An 11,465-nucleotide genomic window follows, 5' to 3' on the forward strand; every position below is an offset into this window, starting at 1 on the left:
AACATACAATGGTTTAGATCCTAAGATACTTGAATGGAAGGAAGTTCATTGGGGGAAAGTTTCTTGTTCCTGGAGTCACCCACACATCTAAAGTCTGTGGAATTGTCCCCAATTTGAGCTATTTATTTAAATAGGGATTGTGCAAGAGAACCGTCTTGTGAATTGGGTCTTGTGTTAATTCATATATGGGATACTATGTTGAATCTGTGCCTAGGGCACCAGTGTATTGCCCAACCAGCCCTACCTGTTGCACAATCAAAGTCCCAGGAAATTACAGAGTGTGCCTCCAGGGGTGAAGCCAAACTGCTGTGTTAGCAGCATAAAGTGACCTCTCTGGGGCAGTGTGTATGGAGGTCCTGGGCTGCCCAAGCCGTAATACCTCACTGATGTGGTCCAGAGGAAAGCAGAGCACCAGCTTGGCTGCAGGAGTTACCAGGAGGCGGCATACAAGGCACCATCCAACCATCTTAGGGACTCCATGCTGGATTTGTGCAGGGTTTACTCCTTAGCCTTTTCTTCTGAAGATATTCCACAAGTCAGTAAAGGGTTAGGATAAGAGTTTTCCTTCTCCTAGATAGGCTAATTTCCTAGGCTGATGAGCCCCATCTGTTCCTCACTTCTCTGTACAGCACATGCAGAAACTGTCTTATTGACCATTGGACCCACTATTGGTCTTGCCTGCTCAATCCACCAGAGCCTGTCTTTGCATGCATCACTGAAGTGGTAATTGCCATCCATATAGCACCCACACTGATGCAAATCAGTTGCTTCCTTCAAGCAAGTACAGCTCAGTTGGGAACTTGCCTGACAGGATCTCCTGCCTTCCTGAGGCAATAGCCTAAGGGTTGCTTTCATGTGCTATTGTCCCTGGTTCAAATCCTCTTCTTGCCATGAACTCACTACTAGGTGGCCTTGGGAGAGCCAATTTTCTCCCAGCCCCTCATCCACAATATGAGGATCGTGGTATTAGACAAGCTTCAAGGGCAGTAAGGAATACTGAAATCTATATTTTTGAAAGTGGATGTTTTCTGCCCCACCACTTCCACCTCAGGAACAAGTTTGGAGATGATCTCTTGAGAGGTCAAACTTGGCATAAGGGTTCCCCAGATGGGAGTAGTGGTCTTTATCCATGTTTGGATGCCGGGTACAATTTTCAATCAATACAGCATACCAAAACATGACTTTGGATTGATTTTACCCAATATTGGGCTTGATGGGTCCAAATTCTCAAATTGCACTATTCATTTGAAAATCACATTTTTTTTTGTTTCAAAAAATACCCAGGCAGCATTGGGCACTCCTCACTAGTAACATATATGAAGCTCTTTGACAATTTTTTTAAACAAAATAATAAATTTGCAACGTACATTACTAGTATTTGCTGTCAGTATGCAAGGAGTAGCTTGGGAGTGTAAAAGTGAAGTGTGTGTCGCAATTTTAAATTCGTAAAATGCCAGAAGCAAATAATAATCTGTGCACCTGATTATCAAAACTCATCAAATCTCACATGAGGTGACAAGTTCCATACAGTGAGACACTTAATATCAGAATCAACATACACTGTGTAAGTCCTAGCACTCTAGTAGGCTTAAGATTAAATTATTATACATCCTACCAAGGAACTGGGGACAAGACACATGGCTCTCCCCTCCCCCTCTATTTTAGCTTCACAACAACCTTGCAACACAGTTTAGGCTAAGAGACAATGATTGGCCCAAGGCCATCTAGTATCATCCATATCTGAAAGGAGAGGGGAATCTGGATCTGCCTGCTCCAAGACCAAAACTAACCACTGCTATAACATTCTAGCAGCTCCAGCACCTGTTTCCCTGTTGCCAATGAAGATATCACACACACTCTTCGGGCATGTGCAATGTGAAACACCCACCTTGTAAAATTTAAACATTACCACAAAGAATTTTCTTTCTTTCCCCCCAGCAGGGCTTTGAAATGCTAATCTTTTCTGAGTCATTCCTTACTTACTCCATTTAAAGTGAAGTCAAACCAGGATTCAATTAACCAGATTTTGAAAATCAGCAAACACTTCCAAATTGTCAGGTATGAAATCATGCAAATTCCAACACACCCCTAGGTCTACCCTATTCTATATAATCTATATAAATAAGTCACAGCATTCTGTCACATTCTAGGGTAGGGAGTTTATTTATTATCATTTATTTCTGACAGTTATGTTCCACTTGCCTTCCAAGGTTCCCAAGGTGGTATGCATGGTTCTCTTCCTTCCTATTTTCTCTGGCAGGAGGAAAACCTGTCATCCCTTTTGAGGGGAAAACATAGGTAGGAGCAGCGCCCTTCCTGTCCCTTTTTGAAGGCTGAAGTGGGGCAACTATATGTTTTGATGCTTTCATATGTGTGTTGTTTCCTGGTCACTCCAAGATCTGGGGAGCAAATATGGGGTAAGGCAGGCTTCCTCAACCTCAGCCCTCCAGATGTTTTGAGACTACAATTCCCAGCATCCCTGACCACTGGTCCTGCTAGCTAGGGATCATGGGAGTTGTAGGCCAAAAACATCTGGCGGGCCGAGGTTGAGGAAGCCTGGGGTAAGGGCTGTTGCCATGTGGGGTTTCCAGAAGCTTCTGGCAGGCCACCTTTCATTTGACCCAGCAGCAGGGCTACGTGCTTGTCTTGGGACTAGCACAATGAGAGCCTCAACTCAGTGGTGGTGAAAAAGACAAATGTAATATTTGGGATTGTTAGGAAGATGATTGAAAATAAAACAGCCATTATCTTAACGCCTTTCGCTTTGCAGAAACTGATAATACTGACACATCTGGAATAGCAATTACAGTTGCTTCAAGTTTCTGCTTGCAAGGAGGCCCTGACCTTAACATTATTATCTACTCTCAGGTTGGCAGGTGCTTTGGGGGAGGACTAGCTGTTTATCTTCCTACAGGCAGCGCCTGAGGGTACTGGCCCTCCGCAGCAGACATCACATGCCAAGTGAGGAATTCTGTTGGCTTGCACTAAGGCGGAAGATCTACATGTGCAAAACAAATGTATGCAAAGCTGCTTGTAAGCCACCTTGCAGATCTACAGAGTGGAAAGGCAGGATAGGATCTGTCGACTGGCTGGCTGGCTGATTCTGCTTGGCTCGCCTTGAAAGGATTTCAGAGTTGGGAAATGTGCAAAGTAAGTAAGATAGGAAAGAACCAAGGCTGTAAAGCAGGGAATGGACCAGTGGGCACATGTTTAATTTTGAGAGAGTACAGTGGGTGCAGGAAGGTAAACGGCATTTCCATGCACTCTGGCACTCATCACAGTGCTCCGTGCGCCAGAAGCAGTTTAATCATGCTGGCCACATGACCTGTGAAAGCTGTCTGCACCCAAACATTGGCTCCCTTGGCCTGAAAGCGGAGATGAGTGCCGCACCCCATAGTCAAGTTTGACTGCACTTAACTACCCAGGAGTTCTTTACCTTTATCTTTTCTACCTTTATAATAGAAATGTCAAAGTATCAGCAATACAAGAACTAGAAAGACCCCTTCCCCTTGAGAGAACAGGCAATACTCAACAGGCCAAGAAAAACACTTCTCACAGTAATAAACCACAATTCAGGCCATGAAATATCAGTAATGATTTACAAATAAGCCAGTTGGAAGACCTATTTCTTTAGGGCCTTCCAAACTTACCTTACCAGTGTCCTACTCGGTTGAAGTATTCACCTACTATTGTACTTTCAGATGGCACTATTTTGAAAACAGTCTGGGACCATTTCTCTCTACCAGGATATTCTGTTGCCGATCTGCTACTGGTCCTAAAAAAAAGGAATCTCAAAGGGAAAATGCGGGATAGTCATGTTTTATTCTGTTCATTTGAGTCTGAATACAGGCAATGGTTTCCTGTCCAACTACGGAAGTTAATTAATTCAGCATTGCTAAGCTTCTAACATTGGGACGCGGGTGGCGCTGTGGGTAAAAGCCTCAGCGCCTAGGGCTTGCCGATCGAAAGGTCGGCAGTTCGAATCCCCGCGGTGGGGTGCACTCCCGTTGCTCGGTCCCAGCGCCTGCCAACCTAGCAGTTCGAAAGCACCCCCGGGTGCAAGTAGATAAATAGGGACCGCTTACTAGCGGGAAGGTAAACGGCGTTTCCGTGTGCGGCTCTGGCTTGCCAGAGCAGCGATGTCACGCTGGCCACGTGACCCGGAAGTGTCTCCGGACAGCGCTGGCCCCCGGCCTCTTGAGTGAGATGGCCGCACAACCCCCGAGTCTGGCAAGACTGGCCCGTACGGGCAGGGGTACCTTTACTTTTACCTTAAGCTTCTAACATTATCATTTGTGTTATCGTTTGTGAAAGGACACTATGCTTGTTTTACATATATTCCAAGACCCAAATGAATTGCCACTGCTTGCACTTGTTGCATTTCATCTCCCTCTGAGTTCACGGCTTACAACTGCTCACCATGTGTAGATGTGAATGAATAACCCTGCAAACTGATAATGCTTCATGCATCTGAAGAATGGAACTTGAACTTATGTCATAATAATTTGTTTGTCTTTTAAGGTGCCACAAGACTCTTTGTTGTTAATTAGATTAGTTGCTGTTCAGTGCAAAATGATTTCAGGAGGAAGCTGCTGGGACAAAGAAACAACACTGGACATTCTCCCATGTTTTGAAATGATCAAATGTTGCCAAGTAATTCTTCTGTTATGTAAATTTTGACCTGTCTGTCTATTGGAAAACTCTTAAGCATAATTTCCCAGCACAGATCTATTTATGAGTTTTTCAAAGAAGGATATAACCATTGTTTGAATCAAGATAGTACAGTTTTTCTGCTGATTAGCATGTCAGAGCAGGGTGTGTCATTTTAGGAGGTGAAACTTAATTTTTGCAAATTTCTTCAGTGAAATATATATTTTTGGGTGTGAGAAATTTTATTTTTTTGTGAATGGCAGCATTTCGCTTAGTAATTATGCATTTGATGAAGAAGCATGTAAACTGCTCTCGGAAAACCAAAGAATTTAATTTTTACTTTCTAAAAATGTCAGATAATGCTAAATAATACATAAATACATAAAAATAATATTAATATATAACTGCAAATATTTGGCAAAATTTTAAATTACTCCTATTCAATTTTACACACATTTTACTTACCAAGCAAAACAAAATTATACTAATTTAATGTAATCAAAATAATTTAATCAAAATATATTTTGATTATTCCCAAGTCATGTTACAACTTTTTAGCACAACCTTTTAGGAATTTGAAAGTATTCCAAAAAAGTTGTGCTAAAAAGTTGTAACATGACTACATGCTTTATTTCCCAAAGCTGTGTTTGCCAAGGTATTTTAAGTTTACCGCAGTTTACTGCACTGGCTATGGTGGAATAGGATCTTAAACCTTCCTATTCCTGTTGATTATGTCCTGGAAATACCCACCCCCCAGGCCAATTCTCTAGGTTTACATCTGATTTCAGACTTTGCCGGGGGGGGGGGGGCGGACGACGGACCCAGAGAAACACCAGGCTGGGAGTATATTCAAGAGAACATTTGTGGATGGGAGAAGGCAGGGAGGGATGTGATATGGGACTGGCCCAGGGGGCCTGAACTCTGGGTGTTTTGTGTTGGGTCTTGGAACACTTGTGCCGCCTCCACTGAAAAATCCTCATGGTCCCTATAGCCACTGACACACAGAATAAGGCCTAATAGTCTGAGTTGGTTCCCTCAGCAAAAGTAAGCATATTTATTTATATAGAGCTGTGGTTGGTGGGTAGGTAAATTGTGTCTCATTTGCCTATACAATGGCATATACACCTTCTCTTGTCCCTGGCCAATTACCCCATACAAGTGCCCAAACTATCACAGTTTTTGCTGTGCCATGACGACCTCCAAAAAAAGGAAGGCATAAAACATTGTGAAAGCCTGCAGGTCATTCCCAATCTTCTAAACACAGGTAAGAGATACGTTGGAGAACATTATATTTGTCTTAGGCCTTAGTCACAGTTAACTTGTGCAGGATTGTGTACAATGTCTTTTGTGTTCCCTACCAGGAATTATGCTGTTTGTATGCTGTCTCTGAACGTCTTTCCACCAAAATACCTTCTACGAGCATTTAACTTTAATCTCTGCAAAATGTTGTATTTTGCACAAGCAAGTATACAGTACTGTTGTAGAAAAAATGGGGGTTGGCTTTTGCTGCCCAACTTCCCAAGGGACTCTGAGTCCCCTAAGTCCATGAACAGTCAGAGAAGAATGGATGGAGACAGGATCCAGTGAAAGAGAGGCAGATTTTGCTTTGCTTTTCTGTTGCAACAGAGTCCTCCCCCCCCCCCCCGCCTTCTTGCAATGAGGTGAGAGACCCAGAACAAAGTGTGCAGGAACCTTTAAAGACTTTAGTCATTGCCCAACCCCTTAGCAAAATACCACCCTAAGAGCATAATACATACATCACAGAAGTGTAGCTTCTCTCCCCAATGTCTGATTATGTTTTTACTGATTGCAATACAGTACCTGGGCAGTCTGGCCATTCTTTTGAGATGATAAATAGACTTGAATCCAAGTCGCAGGCATACCCTTTTCATACAGAAAATATGCCCTTAAGGCAGGATTTGAAAGATTTGTAAGTGAAATAACTATTGGGAAAGGTTCTTCTTTTGCAGAGGAAATAGAGTCATTAGGTAAAGGACCCCTGACCATTAGGTCCAGTTGGGACCGACTCTGGGGTTGCGGCGCTCATCTCGCTTTATTGGACGAGGGAGCCAGCGTACAGCTTCCGGGTCATGTGGCCAGCATGACTAAGCCGCTTCTGGCAAACCAGAGCAGTGCACGGAAACGCCGTTTATCTTCCCGCCGGAGCGGTACCTATTTATCTACTTGCACTTTGATGTGCTTTCGAACTGCTAGGTTGGCAGGAGCAGAGACCGAGCAACGGGAGCTCACCCCATGGCGAGGATTCGAACCTCCGACCTTCTGATCAGCAAGTCCTAGGCTCTGTGGTTTAACCCACAGCGCCACCCGCGGAGAGCCAAGAAGGTTTTTGGGATTGTTCAAAGTGTATTTTTTCTCAGGGAATATTACCTGAATTTTGAAGGGTGAAGGATTGTTTTTCTGTGAAGTGGGTGTCTACTATGTGTGTGCACCCTAAAATTTTATAATAAGATTGTGCTGTGCATAATTTATAATGCTAATTTATCCATAATCACACATATTATTATAGATTATTCTGCATGCCTTATCTTTCTCATAATATCTCAACAGACTACTGGAATGAGAAGCTAATGAACATAGAAGCCCATAATTCTCATTCCCATAACTATCATTAACCATTAATATTATTTCTAGCTCCTCTTTACCCAGCTGGCTTTGTAATATTTGATATGAGTTGGAGCACATAAAATAAAATTTAAATACCGTAACTACAGCTTTCCCCATCCCCATTTCATACCAAGATACATGGAAGAGAGGCTTAGGAAGAAGCATTTGGGAGGATTCTTAGAAATGGATTTGGGGCATTGTAATAAATATTAATATTAATCTTACAAACTCATATTAAGATGACATTTGACACTCAAAAAATAGGATTCGGGGTGGAAGATATGAACTGGAGGTATAGAAGTGTAACGGAGTATTTGTATTGCTCAAATATTGTGATTCTCTGGGAGATGATTGAGGAGAGTATCAGGAGATGAAAGTGTACTTGTAAGATTGCCTTACTCCATATGTACCCACTTGACTGATTCAATCTTCAGAACTAGCACTGTTACAGGTGCCACATAATACTTGTTCAACACTTTTTAAAAATTTGACTTTTAGTGTGGCAGCACCTAAACTCTGAAACCCCCTGCCTAATGACATCAGGCAGGAGCTTTTGCTGTACTCTTTTTGGAACCGGCAGCTGCTTAAAACACTTTTGCTTGGGCAAGTTCATTCAGACACATAATGCTGATGTGTTTTAATTTATTTTTAGTCTAATGTTAACCAACTTTAAATTGTTTTTAATTACTTGGTGTTTTTTTTGCTTTCTTTGCCATTTTTAAAAATATTTATTGTAAACCACTTAGAGGTTTATTACAATGAAGCAGTTTATGTATAAATATTGTGAAATAAATAAATAAAACTTAACATTCTACCTATTTGTTATGCTTTGAAATAACAAGGTGCAGAAGGTGCAGCTACATAACTGATTATGGATTATGTAAAAATTCTTAGCTGAAATATTATTAGAAAGAAAACACTGTTGACTTTGTGTAACTTGGAATACCTGAGTGAGATATGTGAAATAAGGCTGTAGGACTGTAAACAATATCTTGCAAATCTTGATATAATTTTGATATACTCGTGGACTGTATGCATGTGATTTAGCTGTTGATTGTGAAAGAATGGTTGAGATCAAGGAAAACAATAAAATGCTGTAATTTCTACTGCCTAAAAGGTTTGGATATTTTAAAAATGCAAAAGATATACAGACTAGGTTGCATGTTTTTGTGGCCATTCAAGTAAATTGAAAACCTACATCTCAAACTATAGCAAACAGTCTGGGATCCAAAGAGCTGTTATAGATAAGCCTAAGGGCTTGGGGTGGGAGTGCCTGGTGGAATTTTTTACTTTCTTTTTCAAAAGCAGAACCCCTCCCCAGGCCACATAACACACTTTTTGAAGGTACCCTGTTACTTTAATAAAAACACCCAAGCTTTTGCACTGTCAAGGAAAGCTAGCTATGCACGAACCATTCAGTACCTGCAAAAATATTAGAAAATGTACTCACAGCCTAATGAAGTGGTGAAATTATATCCAGCTGAAGAACCCAGCAACTATGCCCCCACCTGGCTCTTCCCATTACAGAAACAATTCCTCGCTGCAAAACAACAGCCTGCAAAACAACCTTTAATTTGCAGGGTGGGAGAAAAGTGCCTGAGGGTGTCAACTTCAGGTGGGGGTCACAACTTAGCATCTCATCAGGTAGCACTTTTGTTCTAAAAATGGGATCTCCAGCTCACATAAATGATTGGGCAACAAGTTCAACAGACCCATACTTCAGCAGATGAAAACAAACCATACTCATTTAAATGTAACTCCCTCACACACGCCAACTTTATCTGAGCTCCCTTTTAGCATTTCTCAAAAGTATTTACAGAATCCTTGATATACTTTGGCCCACAGTCAAAAACATGCCTGGTTAGTTCAAATAGGTATATGATTTCTCAACTCAACAGCTCCTGATTGTGTACTCCTCTCCTTTCTCTACTAATTCTTTCTAAATTTTCTTTTCCCTCTTAATCTTGACTCTTTGGTCTGGACCTCTTGCATTCTTATACCTTTTCCTAACGGAATGGTTGCTGGATCTCAGGATTGGAACTGGTTAGGATTTTAGCCACCTCCTTAGGCTAGGGAAGGGTTCAGTTTAGGGAAAAAGTTAATCCCAAGGAGAAGGGCCCAGAGGTTTTCCTTGGAGTCCATTTCCAGCATTCATTCCTCAACCTCGTTCTTTTCAGAGCTTCACCCACCACCCCCACCCATCATGTTAGTATTTATATCTTTCCCTTTCTGTGCTAGGACAGTGACACAGGTGATCTATTAGCTGTGCCCATACTTGGATGGAGATAGCTGGCCAGTTATGCTCCTACATTACAATGTGTTGTATCAAAATTGTCCAAAAGCTGTAGTTGGTTCAAAATAGTGTGAAGAGATTATTGACTGGGATTGGGGTTTTGGCCATATTGCATCAATGCTTTGTCAGATGCACTGGCCCCTAGTCCATTAGTGGGCCCAATTATGGGGTCCATTAGTGCTGGTCCTAATCTTTAACAGCTTGGAGCCTGGCTACCTGACAGATACAGTAGTCTTTTCTAGCATAAAAGGTAAAGGTAAAGGTACCCCTGACCATTAGGTCCAGTCGTGACTGACTCTGGGGTTGCGGCGCTCATCTCACTATGGGCCGAGGGAGCCGGCGTTTGTCCGCAGGCAGCTTCCGGGTCATGTGGCCAGCATGACTAAGCAGCTTCTGGCGAACCAGAGCAGCGCACGGAAACGCCGTTTACCTTCCCGCCGGAGCGGTACCTATTTATCTAACTTGCACTTTTGACGTGCTTTCGAACTGCTAGGTTGGCAGGAGCTGGGACCAAACAACAGGAGCTCACCCCGTCACGGGGATTCGAACCGCCGACCTTTTGATCGGCAAGTCCTAGGCTCTGTGGTTTAACCCACAGCGCCACCCACGTCCATCTTTTCTAGCATACATCTATCTAAATCTTGAGATCCTCTTAAAGGACTCTACTTTTAAGAGTCTTGGCATCCCGCCAAGTGAAACAAGGCAGGTGTCTACTAGTGAGAGGGCTGTCTCAATGGTGGCATTCCAGATGTGGACTAGCATCCCAAGAGAAGCTCACCTAATGTCTTCTCTATGGCCTTTTCAGTGCCAGATGTAGTCCTTTTAATCCACCCGGGCTTTTTAAACAACTTGTGGTTTTAAAATCTGAGGGTGGTATTCAACTAAATTTTACTCAGAGCAGATCCACTGAAATTAATGGACCTAACATAATAGTGTGGTGCTAATAACATCAAGGTTGCAGGTTTGATCCTCATATGGGACAGCTGTGTCATTCTGCATTGCTGCATATTCCTGCATTGCAGGGGGTTGGACTAGATGATCCGCAGGGTCCCTTCCAACTCTACTTTTCTATGATTCTCTGATAATCATGTTAAATAATCTAATCGGGACTAACTATGAGTAAAACCTAGCTGAATACTACCCTGTTCTCAGTATTTGATTTATGGCCGTGCTGCCAAGTGGTATTATTTCTTCCTCTGCTGGAAATAAACAAGGATAATGCTTTTTTATTATTATGTTGCATTTTATTTTTAGTGAAACTTCCAGAGAATGTTATTTTACAGTATAGGACAGCCTTTATAAATACCTCGGGTTACATACGCTTCAGGTTACAGACTCCGCTAACTCAGAAATAGTGCTTCAGGTTAAAAACTTTGCTTCAGGATGAGAACAGAAATTGTGCTCCGGCGGCACGGCGGCAGCAGGAAGCCCCATTAGCTAAAGTGGTGCTTCATGTTAAGAACAATTTCAGGTTAAGTACAGACCTCCAGAACGAATTAAGTACTTAACCTGAGGTACCACTGTATAGTAAAGAAAGGCAAGTATAATATATAGCATATAAGTATGACCATGAGATCCTGATCTGGAAATCAGATGAGAATTAATAACTAAAAACATACAAATACTTCCAAGTCTCACTCCAGAAGTCTGTCCTCAAGTCTAGGCCTTGAGACATCTGGCAATCATATCTAAACCCCAACTTTCATTTCCCCAGTCTCTGCTGTGTTGCTTCCCACACTGTTTCTTTCCCTCGTCCCCTCAGCATTTTTGCTTGCCTTGCTCTCCTCTAGGATTTAAGAAGCTGACTGAGTGGCATCCAAAAACTCTTGGCTTCAGAAAAAGTTGGTCAAAATTATTTATATCACTTAGCATTTTATCTAGTTCTTTAGAATGTTCT

Source organism: Podarcis muralis, chromosome 17, assembly GCF_964188315.1.
Source record: "Podarcis muralis chromosome 17, rPodMur119.hap1.1, whole genome shotgun sequence".
NCBI lineage: Eukaryota > Metazoa > Chordata > Lepidosauria > Squamata > Lacertidae > Podarcis > Podarcis muralis.